Here is a 21,434-nt window from a genome sequence, read left to right on the forward strand (position 1 = left end):
CAGTATTGTGGAGCACTTGCCAGGCAGCTGTTCTGCTATCCTTCATTTCACCTTTCACCATCTTTCCAGGTTTGATCAATTGATTCCATTCTCTGTTACCGCAAAATATGTTTAGGATAGGTCTTCAGAATTGCAGGGAGGATGTCCTTCAGAACATATCTCAAAAAAAAAAAAAAATACTAAGAAAGCATGTATCTGAATAAAAATACTTTTCTTCTCGTCTCATTTGTACTGTTCTGCTAGGAAATTTCTAATTTAATGCGTTTAGTAAGCAGCTAGCGTCCTAAGAATGGTTAGATATTTATTCTTTAGCAAAAACTGAGATTCCCCTGTGTGTTTAACTCTGAGTCAGTTTTATCAGAAGCATATTTTCTTATAATGCCTTTGGACAAAGGTTTTCAGTCTACTAATGTCTCAACGTGGTGTGACAGGAAAAAGGCATGGGAAACAGTTTTCACGTGTCTTGTGTTTTAAGTATTTATTAATGCATCCCTTTGGTCTTCCTGTGTATTGTGTAACAAATGAATAATAGTAAAAATATGTTTCTTCAACCTCACAATCTACTTAATTATATAAACAAAGTCAACTGTGGAGAAAAAATAATTAATTTTAGGGAAAAAAATTAATTCCAGCATAACTGCAAGTATGTATAATTTGTGGCAGGTTCAGCCAATATTTCTGACTAATTATGAAGATAATGAGATAATAATAATCTGGAAAAGTCACATTTTTTTCTTAAAATATTTAGATTGAAAAATTTTCTCTAGAAATGTCAATTTCCATTTTTAAATAACTCCATAGAAGAAGGTGGGTGGAAGAAATAGTTTTATCTTGACCAATATCAGAAACAGGGATTTCATTTTTCTGGAATTTTCCTTCTCCTTCACACTGTTTCAGAATGTAATTCTTATTTTAGTTTGTTTTGTTTCCATCACTAGATTGGAGGAACCATTAATTGTTCAGCTTTAGAAATGTGACTTATTCTTGGATTAATTATACGGGTGTGAGCTTAGTAGATATTAAAATTACAGCTACTCATTATTGGAGGAGATCACGTAGAGAATTTATCTTTCTTCATGAGGTGGGAAACACAGATTCATCATGGGCTTATTTTAGTGGGAGTCCTGCCATCTGGTAGAGGCATTGCTCATTTCTGTCTACCTTTGAAGCTGCCTGAGAAAGACCTCCTTGCTTGGAAAACTCAGTAACACTATGTAGCTTTTTTTTTTTTTTTTAATATTAGTGACAGTTTTACCTCAGCAAAACAAATGAGATATTATCTCAAGATTTGTAATATAGCCAGTATTTCCTAACATTTTCTATAGGAAATTGATAACAAATGAAGGAAGACTAGTTAGTTAGTTAGTTAGTTAAAGAAAGAGGATGACCAAAATTTAAGTCTTACTGCCATACAATGTAGCAAACTTATCCTGCAATAAACCATTTATGAGTACCATCAAAATGGACCTAGTCGTATAGGTCTGGGAATAGAAACTACAAATGTTTCACAGCTGCAGGATGGGGCCTCAAAGTATATGTAATGCATGCACACACACACTCATCCTTTATTATTCCACAGATTTTAAGGATCTGTCAAAATAATCTTTCCTCCCATCACAACAGCTAAATTACTTTTCATAAGCTTTTAAAAATTAAAAAAAATTAAGATTAATGCAGGCTGTACTTTAGTATTTGCATGATTATTTGATCAATCTCCCTCTGAGAATGAATATTACAGAATATTTTAAAAATGATTTTACAGTAAATGAAATGCCAGAAACAATATATTATATTTCATAAGTTGTACCCCTAAAATCATAATACTGATTTATGGCTGTGATCTACTATTTAAAGCATGAATGAGAACTATTAAACTCTCATTCCAGAAGGGATTTTTTTATTATTAACAGATGCATTCTGACTGAGTGTTGTGGTTTAACCCCAGCAGGCAACTAAGCACCACACAGCCGCTTGCTCACTCCCCCCACATTGGGACGGGGGAGAGAATTGGAATGGTAAAAGTGAGAAACCTCGTTGATTGAGATAAAGACAGTTTAATAGGTAAAGAAAAAGCTGTGCACACAAGCAAAGCAAAACAACAAATTTATTCACTACTTCCCATTGGCAGGCAGGTGTTGAGCCATCTCCAGGAAAGCAGGGCTCCATCACGCGTAATAGTTACTTGGGAAGGCAAAAACCATCGATCCAAAGGTCCACCGCTTCCTTCTTCCCCCAGCTTTTTATGCTGAGCATGACATCATATGGTATGGAATATCCCTTTGGTCAGCTGGGGTCAGCTGTCCCAGCTGTGTCCCCTCCCAACTTCTTGTGCACCCCCAGCCTACTCACTGGTGGGGTGGTGTGAGAGGCAGAAAAGGCCTTGACTCTGTGTAAGCACTGCTTAGCAGTAATTGAGTAAAACACCCCTGTGCTATCAACACCGTTTTCAGCACAAATCCAAAACATAGCTCCATACTAGCTACTATGAAGAAAATTAACTCTATCCCAGCCAAAACCAGCACATTTTCCACCCCTTATTCCATCCCATTTATGTCATGCTTAGGTACCACACTATCCAATACAACCTCATTACCCAACCCCCCCTTCCCATCCTTTGATATAATACACAGATATCGTTCCCTTAGTCTATGGATCACCCCTGTAAAATATCCATAAAAAGCCCATAAAATGTCCGCAAATATCCACATACAGTCCATTAAGTTCATTTAGTCCATGACTTTGGCCTCCATCTGTTATTGTGGTCACCCAGGACAGGAGAGGTGTTGTGTTGCATGGAGTTATTGGGCACCAAAGCCAGCTCAGGTCAGGTTGCTGCTGCACTTGCACTGCTTCTTGTAAGGCTTGTCCTCCATTGGTTCAGGTGGTTCCTGCTATAGTAATTCCTATAACATGCAACTCAAATCGTGGGTTACAACAGTTTAAAGGTATTTCCATTACTGTCTCCACACCTGGTCCTTTTGGGCCAGGTTATAAGGTTTAACACTGCAATGAACTTCTCCCCTTTCTCCTACCCTGGCTAGTAACGAGGGGTTCCTGCTATAGTAATTCCCATAACATGCAACTCAAATCCTGTGTTACAACAATTTAAAGATATTGCCATTACAATCTCCACCTCTCGTCCCTTTGGACCGGACCATCAGGTTTAATGTTGCAATGAACTCCTCCCCTTGCCCCTGCTCTGGCTTGGACTTGTCCACAGACTGCAGGCCCTTAGGGATGTACCTGCTCCAAGTGGAGCCTTATCTATGAGCTACAGTCTCTTCAGGGATATACCTGCTGTGGCATAGACTTATCCACAGCCACAGTCGCTTTGAGGTGCACCTGTTCCAGCATGGCCTTATCCATGGGCCACAATGCCTTTAGAGATACACCTGCTCCAGCATGGCCTTACCCACAGCCACAGTCCCTTCAGAAGTAAACCTGCTCCAGCATGGCCTGAGCCATGGCTGCAATCCCTCCAGGGGTATACCTGCTCTGTCATGGGCTTATCCACGGCCACACGCTTTGAGGTGCTCCAGCATGACCTCATGCACAGCCACTGATGCTTCAGGGTGTACCTGCTGCAGCATGGACTTATCCAGAGCCACAGATGCTTTGAGGTGTACCTTCTCCAGCATGGACTTATCCTTGGGCCACAATCCCTTCAGAGGTATACCTGCTGCAGCACAGACATAACCATGGCCACAGACACTTTGAGATGTCCCTGCTCTGGTGTGGGCTTATCCACAGCCACAGACGCTTTGGGGTGTCCTGCTTCTGCGTGGATGCATCCACAGGTCACAGTCCCTTTGACTTGAGTTCACGCTGGAGTTCCAGCCTGTCCAGTACAGCAGCACAGAAACAGCAGCGATGCCCTGGCCATCTGCCAGCTCAGACACATCACCATTGCTGTTATCAAAATGTTCCCAGGCACAGCAGAGTAAGATGACAAGCAGTTACAGCAGTACAGCAAGCAGTGAAAGCAAAAAGCAACCACTAATGAGCACTAGACTCTAATATATAGTAAGGCAAGCAAGCCCCATCACAAGCACAGGGGCCTGCCAATTAATAGCTAAACAGCAATAACAGCTGTAAATTCGATCGGGCACATTCCAATCAAATCTGTCGTTATCTCAAACCCTTCGAGCCCCACGTTGGGCACCAAAAAGGACTATCGTGGTTTAACCCCAGCCGGCAACTAAGCACCACACAGCTTCTTGCTCACTCCCCCCACGTCAGGATGGGGAGAGAATCAGAAGGATAACAGTAAGAAAACTTGTGGGTTGAGATAAAGACAGTTTAATAGGTAAACCAAAAGCCACACATGCAAGCAAAGCAAAACAAGGAATTCATTCACTCCTTCCCATCAGCTGGCAGGTGTTCAGCCATCTCCAGGAAAGCCGGGCTCCATTGCGTAGCGGTTACTTGGGAAGACAGACACCATCACTCCAAACATCCTCCCCTTCCTTCTTCTTCTCCCAGCTTTTTATGCTGAGCATGACATTATAATGGTATGGAATATGCCTTTGGTCAGTTGGGGTCAGCTGTCCCAGCTGTGTCCCCTCCCAACTTCTTGTGCACCCCCAGCCTACTCTCTGGTGGGGTGGTGTGAGAAGCAGAAAAGGCCTTGACTCTGTGTAAGCACTGCTCAGCAGTAATTGAGTAAAACACCCCTGTGTTATCAACACTGTTTTCAGCACAAATCCAAAACATAGCTCCATACTAGCTACTATGAAGAAAATTAACTTTATCCCAGCCAAACCAGCACACTGGGGAGTCTCACCTTATCATGAAACGTGAATCTTATTTCATCATGCCTTTAATAATTATGTTTCTATTGGGATTCCAAGGTGGGTCTGCTGTAGGCTGAGACCTTAATTTTTTACTCATTTTGTCATCAGCTCCATACTTGGTTCTGGTCACTTTGTCTTCAATGACCCGCCTATTATTTTTAGCCTTTTTCCTCTGTAACTAGAGATCAGTCTGTCTCCCTGCGTGTACATGATCTCTTTCTCCTCCTATCTCTTTTGCTTCGATAAAAAAATACATTTTTCCAAAATGGGAGGACACTCTTTTTTCCCACCTCATTTTTCACCAGCAGAATCATGGCATTTCAATTTTTTAAGTAAACAAAAAGTCCTATTTTTCATACTGACAGCAAAGAGCAGTGATGTATGAACCTGCAAGTCATGTAATGACTTATCCATGATAATACTTGAAGGAACCTCCATATATTTTTAAAGCAAGTCAAAATAATTTGTTTTGGCAATGCATCGAAATCCTTGTTTTCAAGCTGTAATATGTTAGGTTTCAATTTCTATGGTGTGGATCCATCCTTCAGATTGGAACTGTTTTGTAAAATCAGTGAGAAGTTTCACAATAGGTGAAGTAGTTTTAAAATATTAACAGCACTACCCTCTTTATTTTAGTTTGGGTAATGGTTTCCATTCTAAGGTATGTCTTTTTTGCTGCAACTAGCATTTGGTGCTATAACTTTACAGGGCTGATGAATTTGTTTATCAAGCCTAAATTGTAAGTTATATTATTAAGAAATAGTCTCATAGTTTGGTGACAATCTTTACGGTACCTACTGTTGAAAGACTTAATGGTATCTGCCTCAAAATTCAAGTGAAAATGATTAAACCATAAAAGGAATTTGAGGAACTAGATAATGTTCCTCTTATTTAAAAGTTTATTAAGTTATTTAACAATGTCACTCCCTTTGTCTGTCTTAATGCTTCTCACAAGGGCAAGAAGGGGTAAAAATGAAACATTGATTACATAAACATTAAAATTAAGCTGAAAAGTGCTGGCAGAAAATCCTTGTGGTAAATGAATGTTCAGCTGGTCTATCTGTATCAGTGTTGCTCTCTCAACTGTTTTCACAGATCAGCATGAGGTGGGACAGAGGCCCCACTTTCAGTTCTGTCCATAGTAGCATGACTTGCGAGTTTGACGGTTTTGTCAGATTTACTCCTGGACCTGAATATCAGAGTCTTTCAACTCTTACCTGCAAAGCAAGGCCTCCTTTGCCTGGGATGAGAGAGTGTAGTTTTACTGAAGGTTTAAATTAAACTTTTTTATGGCCTTACAACCAACTTCAGTCTATCATCTGTCTTGTTTCTAGAAATGAAGCCAGTTTCTAGAACAGGTAGAATATGTGTCCAGTTTTTATGGTGTGCTATGTGTTGAACACTTCTGGTGAATGCTGTGGATAGGTGGACTGTTATTTCTTTTCAGACTCTTTTAAGAGAGAAAGTGAGCACCTCAGTCAATGTAATTTCTGCTCACTCAGGTGATATCCTGGGAGGCAAAGCAACCCATTAAGCATCTCCCTTCTTAACAGAGGGTGCTAGCTGATGGGCAGGGAAGTTCAAGATGACTGACCAGCTATTCATTCCTGCATCCCATATGAGCATATATATGACCTCATGTGATACAAAGCCAAGCTTAAAAAAAGTTCAGTTCCATAATCCTGGAGATAATTTTGAGACAGCTGTCTTGCAGTCAGTTCCCTCCTTAGTCATAGGTAAGACTCATTATTAAGGGCAAATTAAGAGACAGAGATTTAATAAAGTTTAGATTTCCTCAATACATTAGTGTTTTCTGAAAATAAAAATGAATGTCTCAGATGTACTGGACATCAGCTTTAACCAAAGGTCTGCGGGCTGGAACTGAAACATGGAAGTGGACTGAAAACAAACATAACGTTCACTCTATGCATAGCCAACTAGCAAAAAATATACTAAAGATTAAAATAAATTCTGATTAAAAACTGACTTAGCCTATTTATTAGTTGTTAAGGTCACTTAGATTATGGGGAGTAAGGAAGCCATTGAGGCTCCTGCTCAAGATTTAGCTAGGTCTCTGGCACCTTGATTCTTGCTTGCTTTTGCTCATGGAGTACTTTGTATGCTTACTTGATAGCGGAGCTGTGGAGGGATTTGATGCCACCAAATGTTGTGCCTTGGCTTTGAGGGGGGCAGTTGATAGTAGAGATTTAAGAAGGAATGATATAGATTACTTAGAATTTAGCACTAGTCAGGGAGACAAGGAAGAGAGAGACAGAATGAATAATACCCTGACTCTCAAAATGTCCAAACAAACAGAAAAATAATTCAGGAATGATTGCTGTGAATTATAGTGCATGGAGAAGCTAAGATTTCTGAGGCAGATGGTCCTACACAGTTCTATGTCAATGCAGCTGTCATCAGATGTTCTTTCTTTATGAAAAATGTGTCACCTGAGAAAGAAAAATTTGTGTCATGGCAGTTTCGAGGTTGCCTTGGTAAAGAAGGATTACACTTGTGTGAGCTAATACGACGGAGTGGTACATCTGTAGCACAGCTTGGACTATGTACCCTGCAGGCTGTGGTAATCAGCAGTGGTACCCTGAGAGCAGTCAAAAGCCAAGAGCCCTGAGTTGTTCGCATGTGCAAAAACTCTTCACACTTACTCTGTGTTTCATGAATGTGTGGGCAGTAACCATACTTTTTTTTAATAGCAATGCAGATAACTGAGGCAGGAGACAGTTAAAGAAAGCAGTGTGAGTACAAGGATATCTAAAATAACATGTTCTAGTAGGGCAGTCAGGAAACTCTCATCTGAGATGATGATTATAGATTTGCAGGAAAACAGTTGTGCATTTTTAAGGAGATTATTTCAGTACACATTAGCACCTATTCCATTTTGGATATAAATAGTCTAAATGACTAGTAACTTCTTTATTCTTTCACAACGAAAATATCTGAATTATTAGGGACAAGTGGTTTCTGTGGTAAGTTTTGGTAGCCAAGACTTGAACCAACAAAGGGAAGGGAAGCTGGGAAGGAAACTGGTAACTCTGTAATAACTTGCATGGAGAGACAGAAGCTGCGGGCCAGCTGTTTACTGGCTTCCACATATGGCAAGTTTACATGCCAAATACATTATTTCCTAATAATACAGAGCTGGAAGTTAATTCAGAGAAAGCCATCTCCTAAAAATCTTGACAGGTGGGTTGGGGATTCTTATATTCAGTTCACTATGGACACTATTACCTTTCCCAAGTACCTGGAGGATCTAGGCAGTATGGTAGAGACTAGTTGGTTTGTGCTAGTCTTTTTTCAGATGACCTGTCCCATAAGAACTATTGGAAATACTTACCAGATAACCTGTAGTAATAGTTTGGCCTAATTAAACCAAATTTATGCAACTCTCTGCTTCTTTTTTATACTCAGGATATACACACAGAAACAAAAATGCACACAAACTTTATAAATTCACATGAAGGAAGTGTGCAAGGTATGCTTGAAATAGTGCAATAAATGCTTTAAGTGGATTGACAAGGATTAATAGAAAAGTCTATGAATAAAAATTATCCTTTTTAAAATTAGTGTCTTATGCCTAAGTAGAGACATTTACAAAAGAGTTTTCTGCATTTGTATCCTTTTTCATTTTATAAGGATAAGGACATTTATAAAGTCCATTGCTTTTCCAGGTACCAAAGAGCAGCACATTTTTCCTTGAGTTAGGAATGTAAAAGTTTTTTAAAGAGGCAAAAAAACCCACCAAAAAAACCCCCCAAACCAACCCCCTCAGCATTGCATCCATTAGGTGCATAACTACGAACAGGTTTTATTTAAAACACAGAAAAACTCTACATGTCCTCCTCTTTCTCTGTTCCTGTTACACAAACAGTTTTCTTTATTCCTTCCATCCACTCCAAAATGGAGCAATAAACAGAAAAAAAAAGAAAATTTTTAATGCAAAAAACCTAAAACTTTTTAGATAGATAGTGTGATCCTGTCCTATGCTGTACAATGTATACTTATACGCCACTCTTAAGGTAACATGACACACTTAAAGTTACAAATAATAGATTAAAAAGCTCAGAGAACTCTCTTTCTGGTGGGTGAAACCAAGGAAAAGAATTGAAAAATAATTAAAAGCAAGTATTGACTATGTGCAAGGCATACCTATTGATATTATCACTATCTATTACAAGACAGGAGCAAAATTACATAAATATGGGATCCTGAATAGAATAGAATAGAATAGAATAGAATAGAATAGAAACAGTCAATATATGGCTCTTTAACATATGAAGTTATTATAATGATTATTTGTCGTTACGGTGTATCTTTTATTGTACCACATTTCAAGTAGGGATGCATTTGTTTAACACCTGCCACAAGATATTAAGGGAAACACAAAGAAGTCAAGTACCATTATCTATATTGTGTCACCAAATCTTTATGAATGACTAATCCACATAATAAAAAAATGTGTTAGCTGGGACTTCAGTTCTGAGATCATCCAGAATAATGCCTTTCAATACACTTAGCAGCATTAAACAATATGGAGTGCATTGGATGGAAAGGAGAATCTTTCCTTCTTGAAGTATCAACTTCAGTATGTCTTTCTGAAGCACCAGAGACTGACAACTTACACCTTCCTCTGACACCCCTTCCCATTCCTTTACCCTTACATTTCTTTGTTTATTTTTTTATGAGAAGGAGAAGATTGCTTTCTATAACTACGCTGGCTTTGAAGTGACCCTTGGGGTAAAGTTTGTTGGCAAGTCCTCGTGCTCAGATTCTGTGGGCAACTTCAAACACAAACAGAAACAGAGGACCTACCTCAGGGAATCTGCCATTCTTTTTTCCTTCTTCCTCTTAATAGGCTGAAGAGCTGAAGTCATCATTCATTAGGTCTGGGGGAAAGCGAGGGAAAAGAAATAGTTTGTCTACACTGTCCTTAATGCACTCTATCTAGTTAGAGACACTTTAAATGGGTGACAGTCCCTAGTCCACAAGGGAAGCAAATAACCATCCATCAAATGCAAAGTCAGATTACATTCCTAACTGTTACCAGGAGAAGCTACTACCACTACTTATATCTTTCCCTCATTCTATCAATGAAGGTGTCACTTGGGAAAGAAAGCAACTTAAATACTCTCAATTCTGATGTTAATGGAGGATGCTGGTTGCCAGAGATTTCACTCCAAAAGGACAAGGAACGGGATGAGATCAGAGCACACTGTTTTATCAGAGCATCTGACTACATGATAAAAAAGACCAATAATTTAGGTGGGAGATAAATTTTGATTACAGCAAAGAAGAATCAAAATAAATTTTTAGGCTGCTGTCTCACTTAGATTACAGGAAAAGATAGTACTTTTTAAAAGCTGAATTTCTGATCAAGGTTTTCTGATACAGGCTATGTAAGAGATGGTAAAAAATGATGTTACATGTGAAAGAAAGGCAGGAAGGGAAGGAGAAAAACATATTGCTGTGCCAAACCCCTATTAGACAATCAGATGGTGACATCCTGCATTTCTAACAACTTTTTATGAGAAGAATTTACACATGGCTGGACAAAGGCTGGTTTCAGTGTAGCCTCAGGTCAGAGAAACATCAAACATGATGGACTTCAGCAGGGACAACATCTTATCCCTCTGGAAATTAGTTCATGAATGGAATGTCAGGGAATTTTGTTTGTTCTTTTCTTGCTTGAGTTACCAGCAAATGAATTCAAATAAAAAGAGCCAGGGAGGAATGTTCAACTCTTTAAAAATATTTTTCAGATATTTATTCCAATTCATTGTAATAAGTGCTGAAAGAAGGATTTTAATTTCAAAATGCAGTTGCGTTTCAAAACTAAACATTTAGTTTGCTTAAATGGTTGATTTGAGATGGGCTATTTTATAGTGGTGCAATACACGCTGACAATCTCCGTCAAAAATGTTGTGATCAGATGGTTAAGGATGATATCATAAAATCTATGTTAAAAACAGGCAAAAATGAAGGACTGTAAAAGTTGACATGTAAGAGTCTGCCTACTGACACATGGTAAATTTACATGTGTAGTGATAATGGGATTTACATCTGTAAATTCTCCACACTGTACAATGTTATCAAAAGAACACATAAATCAAACAATCCTTAACTTTCTTTTGGAATACTATAAAATCTCTCAAATGTGAAGAATAGTTAAAAATCAAAAATCCTCTTTATTGTGGAAAATACACATGGGAGCGTATTAGAAAAAAAAATTTGAAAAAAACAAGAGCCTGTCCAAACATATTCCCTGATACTCTTGGTTTGTTTCCTTTTTAGCTAAAACTGGCTTGAATTACTTTGGTTATTAATCACATTGTGCAATGTATATAATGTTAAAATAGCCCAGCTGTCTCTTTACAATATCTTTCATTCTAATCTCTCTGAAACAATATGTAAGTGAGAATCCAGGGGTGAGCTAGACAAAATAATACTTGAATTCAAGGACACTGTTTTTTTTTTTTTTTTTCCAATAGGAGAAGAATATTGTTTTAATATTCCTTAAAAATTTGAAATGAGTGTCAGCTAATGCAAGATACAATGAAATAAAACCTAAAGCAGTGAAACTTCATTCAGGATCTAACAACTATACTCAGTAACTATGATATCAGGAAGTCACTGTGATATCAGCAGTTTGTGACCTTCAGTGTTTTTATACAGAGCTTCCTGAATTCATGCCAAAGAACCAGGCTCTCGCTCTAGCCTTGTCAGCATGGTACTGTCTCCAGGTCCTTTAGCCCTACTTTGTGGACATAAGTAAGTATTTCTGCAATGTGGTGATGATATTACTAGAAGTTTCTCTTTAATATAAATGTAGGTGAATAATAGAATTCAGTTTCAGTACTTAAACCTGGGTTAGGATGAACTGAAATAGGCTTTTCTTTCTTCTTCTTTCATCATTTCCCCTGCCACTCCCCCCTCTCAAATGCTGTTCACGTGAAAATTTTAGCTCAATTAGTAAGTTTTCATATTGCTTTCATTTCTAAACAGTATTTTGATCAGTGTTTAAATGAAAAAAACCACCACCATTTTGAAAGGGAGAAAGAATTTTTTTGTTTTAGAAATTGTCAAAATAAAAGGTTAGGTGCTTCCAGGTTGCTCAAAGCCCCATCCAACCTGACCTTGAACATTTCCAATGACGGGGCATTTACAACTTCTCTGGGCAACCTGATCCAGTGTCACACCACTGTCATCATAAAAAATTTCTTCCTTATGTTCAATCTAAATCTACCGTAATTCAGTTTAAAACCGTTGCCCTTGTCTTATCACTACAGGCCGTAGTAAAACGTCTGTCTCTACCTTTCTTATAAGCCCGTTTATAATATTCAGTTTATATATATGCACACATAAATCCTTATATATATATAAACAGAACATAATATTTTGTATTAATGTACTTAATCTTCACAATCTTTTAAAATGTTTTGCTTTTTTCCAGTGCTTGTTCTGGTTTTCCATTGCAAGTATTTGACCAAGTTCCTGAACCTTTGAACAGTCTTTTTTTTTTTTTCTTCATATTTACTGTTTGCTGAAACAAGTTTTGCTTACTCCCACAGCGATGTTATTTATTTTTTCATGTGATGAAGTAATTGTGTCTGTTCTTTTTGTTTTCTTCAAACTCTTTTCAGTCTCAGAGAAATGTTTTCCTAAGACTTCTTTAATCATACTAGGTGATGAAGGCTTCAGTTGTTTCTTCCTTTTAGTATCTGAAAGTTCATTCACTGCTTAGTTCAAGCCTCAGCCTAGATGAGGTCTCAAGGGGAATAGGAGATCTCAGATAAGGTCCCATGTAAGGCAATATGACCATTTCAGAAAGCAGGATGCTTTTCTATCTTCACTGCATTCTAAGAATCTTCTTTTTCAGCTGGATTGTCAATGTCTCAACTGACACCAGCTCTAGGATTTGCCACCAGATCTATTTGATCTATTGCAATAGCGTATGTGGCAACCAGATCTGAAGAGTCATCTTTTAAGTTCTAGTTTAAAAAAAGATTTCAACATTCCCTCTTGTTTGTTGTGAAGTTTGATAGCATGATACATGTGTGCAGAGATCTTAACAATTAAAATCCTAGTGTCAGAAACAGTCTCCTCTTTGACAGCATTCTTTCCTACAAGTTCATATGACTTGCCCGTCTTTGTTACTCAAGAGTTATACTTTATGAGTTCAGAAAGAATAGCCGTATTTCAGGCTGAAATTCATCGTTACCCAAGGCTGTATATCACATTCTCTGCCATTAAACCTGTATATTAAACCAAATGGGAATATACAGTATCAAGAATTATGGGTGTTTTAGAAAGTTATTATTTTTTCCTTTCACACTTAAAAGTATTCACAGAAAAGAAGACGTTGGAAGCTGTTCGTGGGAAATGTACATTTTTTCCATCATCAAAGGAGGAAGGTATGGAAAGGCTGATATCTCCTTGCTAAGCTGCATGTTGTTGTGACAACATTCTGACATTTATGGCTAAGACTAGCACAAGTATTCACCATAACATTATCAAAGTATGTTCAGTTCTAAAAGAAAATATAATATTTTGAAAACAGTTTCTAGCATAGCGTAAACTCGGCCTAATTCTGCTGTAGCAAGATTGTGTTTACTAGAAAAAGACAATAAAAAAGAGAAAAAAAGTGACCAAATAAAATAAGTAGAACCACAAAGGAACAATAAAATAAATAATGTAAAATGCCAGAAGAGAAAAACAAGAAAAATAGGTCTGTACCCCTCATCTTAGTTGACCTTTCTGAAATGGTAAAGCATAAAATGCTTTAATGCATAAAAAGATATCAAGGCATTTTTCAAAAGAGTCACTATGAACACATTTTAAGGTTAAGTGGAAGAGGGCAAGATTGCAGCAAGAAGTGTGTTTTATGTATTTAATTGTGCAACTTTAGCATGGGGTCTAGGAGCCCCTGAAATCCCCAAGCCATTTTGATAACAAATTGGAAAGGCTAATTGGTGAAATACTGTATAACAAATGCATTAAAACCACACAAACAAAACTATATGTATTTTCAAAACATGAGCACAGTAGTACAAAGACCACAGATTCTAGAATAACTCTGCAATTCAATATTGTTCCACTCATTCCGTTACACTAGGAAAAATGATTTTTACCTATAAGTTAAACTAATTTTTCATCAATAAAATGGCCTCCTGAAACATATATTTGGTGTTAAATTGAAGACTGACAGGTGAGGCTGTGTTGTTAGATACATCATCCACACAGGAGGAAAAAAACAGTGCCAGGTGATTTAAACAGCAAAATAAACTCCTGTGGTAGTGAATCACTGCAGGTTCAGAGCCTAAAAGTGATCTTCCATGTGAGTGACATCCCAGCTGAGGTGGGAGCTTCACCTGTTCATTGAAGTCAGGGTTACACTCGCACAAACTGATCCCAGCTACTCTGACATAGAAATCTGACTGCAAACACATGGGAGCGTACTTTCTCAGAAGACCGTCTAGTTGCACCAAGGTTGAAAATACTCTGTAATTTCTCTGTGATCCAAATTTGCCTGGTTTAATTTATTTCATTTATGAACTCAAAACTCAGATCAGCTTTTCTGGAAGGTTCTTTCTGATTTGGAAACTTGTCAAAGACTGCAGAGCCTAACTTCCAGTGAACATAGGTCCACTTACGGTTTTGCATCCAAACTCTGGAATATTTGTAGCTGCATTGGGTGTAGGTGCCAAGGTGCTGGCAGCAAGGGGGCAGCCAGGCGCTGCCCCATGGTGGTAACAGCCAATTCCAGCCAGCTCCAGTGGACCCACCACAGGACACAGATGAGCCCTTCAGCCAATATGGTGGTGCCTCTGTAAAAGTGGATGTAAGAGAGGGCAAAATGGTGCATGGGCAGTGAGGAGTAAGGAAAAAAGCATGAGTAACAACTCTGTGAGCACCAAGGTGAGAGGCAAAGGAGAGGAGGAGGTGCTCCAGGCACCAGAGCAGAAATTTCCCTGCAGACCATGGGAAAGATGTTGGTGGAGGAGCTATTTCTCTGCTGCCCATGGAGAGCACCACAGTGGAGCAGATATCCACATTGCAGCCCATGCAGGACTCTATGCCAGAGCAGGTGGATATTCCCTGAAGGAACTGCAGCCCCTGGCGAGCCCATGCTGGAGCAGGTTTATCCTGAAGGACTGCAGCCCCTGGGAAGGACCCATTGGTGGAGCAGGGGAACTGTGTGAGGAGGAAGGAACAGCAGAGAGGAGCTGTTGTGGACTGACCATAACCCCCGTTCCCCATCCCCCTGCACTGCTCTTGTGGGGGGCAGGAGGTAGAGAAGTTGGGAATGAAGGAGTGAAGTTGAGTCTAGGAAGAAGTGAAGTGTGGTGGGGGGAAGGTGTTTTAGTTTTGTCTTTGTTTCTCACGATCCTACTCTATTTTAATTGGCAATAAATTATTTAATTTTCCCCAAGTCGAGTCTGTTTTGGACGTGATGGTAATTGGTGAGTGATATTCCTGTTCTTATTTCAGCCCATGAGCTTTTCCATCTAATTTTCTCCCCCCTGTCCTGTTGAGGAGGGAGAGAGAGATACAACCATTTAAACTGAATATAAGTTTTGGAAGAAACTCATGTCTATTTAATTTACCTGACCTGGACTGCCATTGAAGAACAACAGGGATCTTTATTCTTGGCTGTTTAAATGAAGAGTCACCTGAAAAATTAGGAACTGATGTTTTTTGCCTCCATACTGTGGAAGTGAAAAAAAGGTCCAAAGGTGATGTTTATTATCATTATATATCTGTCAGACTTCCCCAGGAGCACTAGTCAAAACATATGCACATATTGCAGTTCACTTGTTTATTTTTGTCTGTAAATTTAGCCCTGCAGAATGGAGCAAAACGTCTTACTCCACACCTACACATTATTATGTATGATTTTCTTCTTCATTTATCCTCTTCCTTCTTGTATATTAACAGAAAATCAGTTTAAACACCAAAAATAACTTTAAGGGTATGCTGTTTTGACAGCGCTCAGACAATCTTCAAGTGTGAAAGGCAAAACTGCTGGAATTGAGAGTCCTGAACATGAACTCCAAACCCCTCCTGAGGAAAAGACCAAGTCTAGTCTCTGGATAGAGTAACAACACTGAGTGCTTTTGGCAGTTCCTACCTATGATCGCCACTCTGCTGTCAGGGACTGGACACCCTTCCCTGAGTAGTGTGGCTGAATCTAGTAAGTAATTTTGGCTTGAATTAGTTTCTGTGACAGACAAAAAAGACTTTACAGTAGGCAAATTGAATTTCTCTGGTTCAGTGACTGCTATGGCACTGCTCCTCTCAAGAAGATTTTCACATTATTGAGGGCTGGTAGGTTTCCTTGTAAATAGCCACAGGCAGCACACACTGCAACACAACTGATTCCTTGTCTGCTGTCATTAAAAAAAATATAAAATTCTATCTACATCTACTGAGTCACTTACACATGTGCGTGTACACACCCATGCAGACACAAGGAAAACAAAATTCAAACATCTACATAAAATATTATTTTTGATCTACTGAGACTATATTTTATATAGCCTGAAAATTCACATAATGGCCTTCTTGGAGAGACTTAGGATCAGTATCTAGTATTACAAAATGCAATGTGTTTTTAATGGAGTGAAAAGGCAGGAATGTTTACTTATCTTAAATACAATTATGAATGGGGAACTGGCACCGTGTGCCTTGATTCAATTAGGTTAGAGGCTAGTGCCAGCCATATCATGGAAGGAAACACAAGAAATTCCATAGTTAAGTTACCACTAACATGTAGTCTTGCATCACTGGTATCACAGACTTTCCCTACAGCTGGCAATGAACATAACCTTCAAATATTTTCTTTATTTTATTAGACTAATATAGTATATATATACCATAAAACTAGCATCTGTAGCATACATAAAATGCATTTATTTAGGCAGTGCTTATAGAATCATTAGCACATACAAGAAATAAATTCACACTTTTCATGTCTCTCAATTCACATTGCAAATTTTCCCAATCACTGTTTGTTTTTCTAAAGTCCGTCTTTATTCTTCCTCAGGACAATGGAAATTCTAATATTCTTGTCATTTTCATGGATAGTTTTTACTCCCTTAAGTGGGAGTTTTTTCATGGATAGTTTTTACTTTCTTTTTGCTGTGGATCTTAACGAATCATCACCACAGCATACAAAGATGCAAAACATGCAAGTGAATAAGCATTTTTATTATTATAAATAGTCAAGAAACAGTATCATTTCAGAGTGAGGCAGACACAGAATACCTTCACTGAACTTCAGAGCTGGTCCCAAATCACCATCAGCAATATGGATGTCCGATGAAGAAATACTCCACTGTAGTTTTGAAAGACATTCAAAGGACAGAGTAGAGCTCCAACATAATATGGGAAAACACAAGTCTAACAGAAAGCTGCATTTTTGTTGCTTCTCGTATTAATCCATTATTTAGAGTTCCCCTGCTTCAAGTCATCATTGCAGCGGCAATACCTCTTGGATGAGGTAGTGCACATAGAGCCCTCTGGAGAGCTAGTTATTACGGGGGCCAGCAAAAAGCTACTTTTTCATTATTGTCTGGGGTTAAGAGGCTGGTTTATGAGGTGGTGAAATAACCAGGAAAATCTTAAATACTTTAAAAACAAAATGAGACAAATTTTTCTGGAAGCAAAGACAGCACTGGAATATTGTCCTGGCAAACATTTCAGCTCCTGTCTTTCAGAAATCAACAGTTATGCAAGTCATTTGGAACATAAAACATACACAGATACATGCACATACATTTTAAAAGTCTTTTAACTATAGAAAAAAAGATTTTTATTTCAGATTAGTTTGAGAACTCCAATTTTAAGCAATCAATTAAAAAGTTGCAACTGAAAATTTTCAGACTCAAACCTATTTTTTGCATATTGTTACTTAAAAAAAAATTGCCACAATTTTTTCTTTGTCAAAGACTTTTGTCTTTATTTTGTCTTTGTCTTTTTCTTTATCAGGCATAGGGGTAACCTCTAAATAGTCTTTGAAACAGTGTGTTTTTCTTTCCTGTTGAGCTCTAACATGCCCCATCAGTGCCTGGAAGAATGAAAATGAATCTTCAGCAGAGAGAACCTTATGAGGCAGAATCTGTAATTCTGTATATATGAAGGCTATTAGATAAACTATACAGATGGGGCAGATGATATAGAAAACGGGTATTAAATAAGTAGACTTTGGTCCATTCTAATTGACAATCTCATCACCAAAGTTGTCATTGCACAGCTTCATATGGTAACAACCTAAGTCACTTTCTTATATTTTTTATTCAGGTTTATCACCTATATATTTATACAAACAAATCCTAAGCAGTTGCAAACTTATATTGTTTCCTTTGAATTATTTATTGTAGTGTTGATAATATGTGTTTAGGCATGAAGGTCCCATTATCTACTTTTGGCTTCCCATGGGATGGCTTTCATACTACCACTACATCCAAAGATGAATTTGAAGTTATTTCAATTTTTTTATTTCTGTAAGACAAACAGAAATAAAAAGGGAATTTCAACTATTTATGGGTAATTAACACTTTGTGGAGCATTCTTTTTAAATAGTTTTCATGTCTTTATTTCTGCTTTTGCAATATAGAAATTAACAGCAAGAGATTCCTAAAAAGTTTTTCAGAACTGTTGTCTTTTTAAATAACTCTAAATCTATTTTTAGGAATTGTTATTTCTGTATTACAAGACACATACAGTGTATATAGATACCAAGGTGGTAGTCACCTTTTCTAATGTTATTAAAAAAAAAAAAGGAATTAAAGTGAAAAAGATAGGTGGAATAGCAACACATTAATAAATCGGCTTTTTTAAAATTAGCTTAAGACAAACACAGCATCTATTTATTTGAAGTTGTTACTGATGACTGGATACAATAATTTCCCATGGTAAATCTCAGTGAGCTAAGTCCCAGTGAATGGGGATCTGATGTTTGAACAACTTCTCAGTTTGAATGTAAACATTACATTTTTCAGCTCTTCCAGATCACAAGGCCTGTGAGTCTGTGGATTTTAACACCTCAGAAAACACTGTGTAGGGAGCATTCAAAGCCTGACAGTCAGTTTAGGTTTCTATCTTACCTGTGCAACCTCACAGCCTATAAAATTATTTATTTACTTGTTGCAGTTTGAGAACTCAGTGTAAGAGCATTCAAGTTTCTTGTTCGCTCATTTGTCTCCTCTTTTTCTTCCACCTTTCTTTCCCTCCAGGAATTTTTCTTCACGGTACAGTATCCTATCACAAAATACTCTTCAGCTGATTGTCACTACAACTACCAACTCATCTCTCTAGTTGGGTGTCCTTCTCTTTCCCCTCCCAGTCTGTTGAACATACCATCTGCACCTATGTTCCAGGACTCTTCTTCCCTGCTTCTGTCCCTGTTGTTATCACAATTTTGTTCCAAATTCTTCACTTCCACTGGCCATATGTGTAATTTCTTGGCCTCAACAGACCTTTACATTGGCAAATATCCCATCTTTTGACAGTGCAGTTTCCCATTCATTTCCCATTCTAAAACATTTGCTACAAGTTGTTTCTGTCATGATTACCATGTTTAGAAGTGCAAAATAAATGTTTTGGATTGCCTGAGAGGCAGTTTCTTCTGTCACAGGAGACATGTGAGCCCATCAGTGGCTACATGATCACTTGACCAAAATGAAATAATGGTTGCAATAGTTCTTTAAGTTTTATGATTCAATTTCTTGCCAGACTATGCAATTCAGGAGTGTAAGTCGAAGAACTATGCAAGAGCCAATGTTTTTATGCTTATAAAATCAATAAACACCTAATTAAAAAAACAAGGAAATAGAGCTTTTGACTTTCATGGTGTTTCTGAACCAGCTATGCATAATCTGGCAGAGTAGATAATTGAGAGATTGTTTTAAGTAATTATTCCTAGTCTAGTGTGCTTATTTAAACTGAAAGTCTGAACTTTTTTTAAAATCATCCAATGATAATGTTAACTTACACAACTTTTGGTCTGATTGAGCACCTTGTTGATAAAAAATACATTCTGATTTTTTTCAGGAGTGAAGTGTAACAAGCATAGTTCTAGAGTTCTCATGAACATTTTATTTGTATTGATTTAGCACAAGCATAAATTAGTAGTAATAACAAGCAGCTGCAATGGTACGTGGGAAATTAATGGCAAGGTATGCAGTATTCTTTTGGCTGGGTGAGTATACAGAAAGTATTAGGATCTGAACTAGTCCTTGTTCAGAAATGAATTTACAGCATAGCCTTCTTTTCATTCTGTTTTAATGGGTATTATTTCTTTAGATTGCATTATCCTAATGCCACACATGCTGAGGGTATAGATAGGCATATTGATGGAATCCCTGGAGCAATATGAATTCTTCTGTTGTGATAATGTTACCATTAGTCTTGATTGCATTTGCTGAGGGTGGGATTCTAGTAACAGATTGCTTTGGGCATTTTTGTTTGTTGATTTACATTATCCCCCTTAATTTTGTCCCAGAGTCTTTCCTTGGTTTTTTTTTTTTTCCTTTTTTTTTTTAAAGCAGATTTCTGTTTTGTTACATGGTGTCTGTTTTATTTGCCATTGTAATAATCACTTTTATGTTTTCTTCATGCCAGTTTAACATTCTGCTACTGATGAACATTTTCATCATATTTACTGGAGCTCATGTTGTACATATGAGAACACTTCCTTTATTTGTCTCTTAAATTTTCTTTTTCCCTTGTTAGTGGTTTTGCTATCTCAGTTTCAATGTTCTGGCTGGTTGCAATTACAAGTTTTCCCAGCTGGGAGCTTGTTTCATTTTTCTTGGTCTCTGTGACATGCTGATCTATTTGGAAATGTAGTTCAAATTGTTTTGTCTCTATATTTTGCATCTTCTTTCCACATAGTATTAATGATGACTTTGTGGATATTTTTCTGTTCAGAGTTTTAAAGAAAAACAGTAGTTACAAGAACTGGTGCTACTCTGTGACCTGTTACATCACAGAAAAGAGACTTCCAAATGTGGTTTGGAGAGAAATGTCAATGCCTATAATTTACAGAAGGTCTGAAAGCTAGAGAAAGCTACTCTAGCTGTCATTGCATGGTAGAGAAAAAAGCTACTTCAAGTGTTGGTGATAAATATAGATCTAAAGAATCATAAGTCTCTGTTTAGTTTTTGACTTTTGCCTGAGTCATACTTTTTAATGGCATTATAACTGAAAGTTGTTGTGGTGGTGTGAGCTTCTTATGGCGTAATCTTGAGTGTATACTAACTGCTTTGACCGAGTCTGGTAATTGTTGCATTTGGTGGGCCTTACTCAATTAAGGGCTGCGTGATCAGAGTTTGAACTGCTGTTCATCAGTATGCACATACTCTGTTCTATGAAGAGACATACAGATCTTACTAGCATGACAGAAAGAGGCCTATGAAGGAAAGTGCAGGGGTTTATTTATTTTTTCAAGGACTGCAAGTTGGCAAGCACTCTTTAAAAAAGTACGATCTATGGCTCATGATTTCAGGTCTTCAATCTAAATGCGAATTGCCCTGTTTAATTACGGTTGATTAAATAGGATCCTTCCTATTACTTTTGTTGATTGGTCAGATGAAGTGACTTGTGTAGATGGATATGATGTGAACA

Source organism: Gymnogyps californianus, chromosome Z (genome assembly GCF_018139145.2).
Source record: "Gymnogyps californianus isolate 813 chromosome Z, ASM1813914v2, whole genome shotgun sequence".
NCBI lineage: Eukaryota > Metazoa > Chordata > Aves > Accipitriformes > Cathartidae > Gymnogyps > Gymnogyps californianus.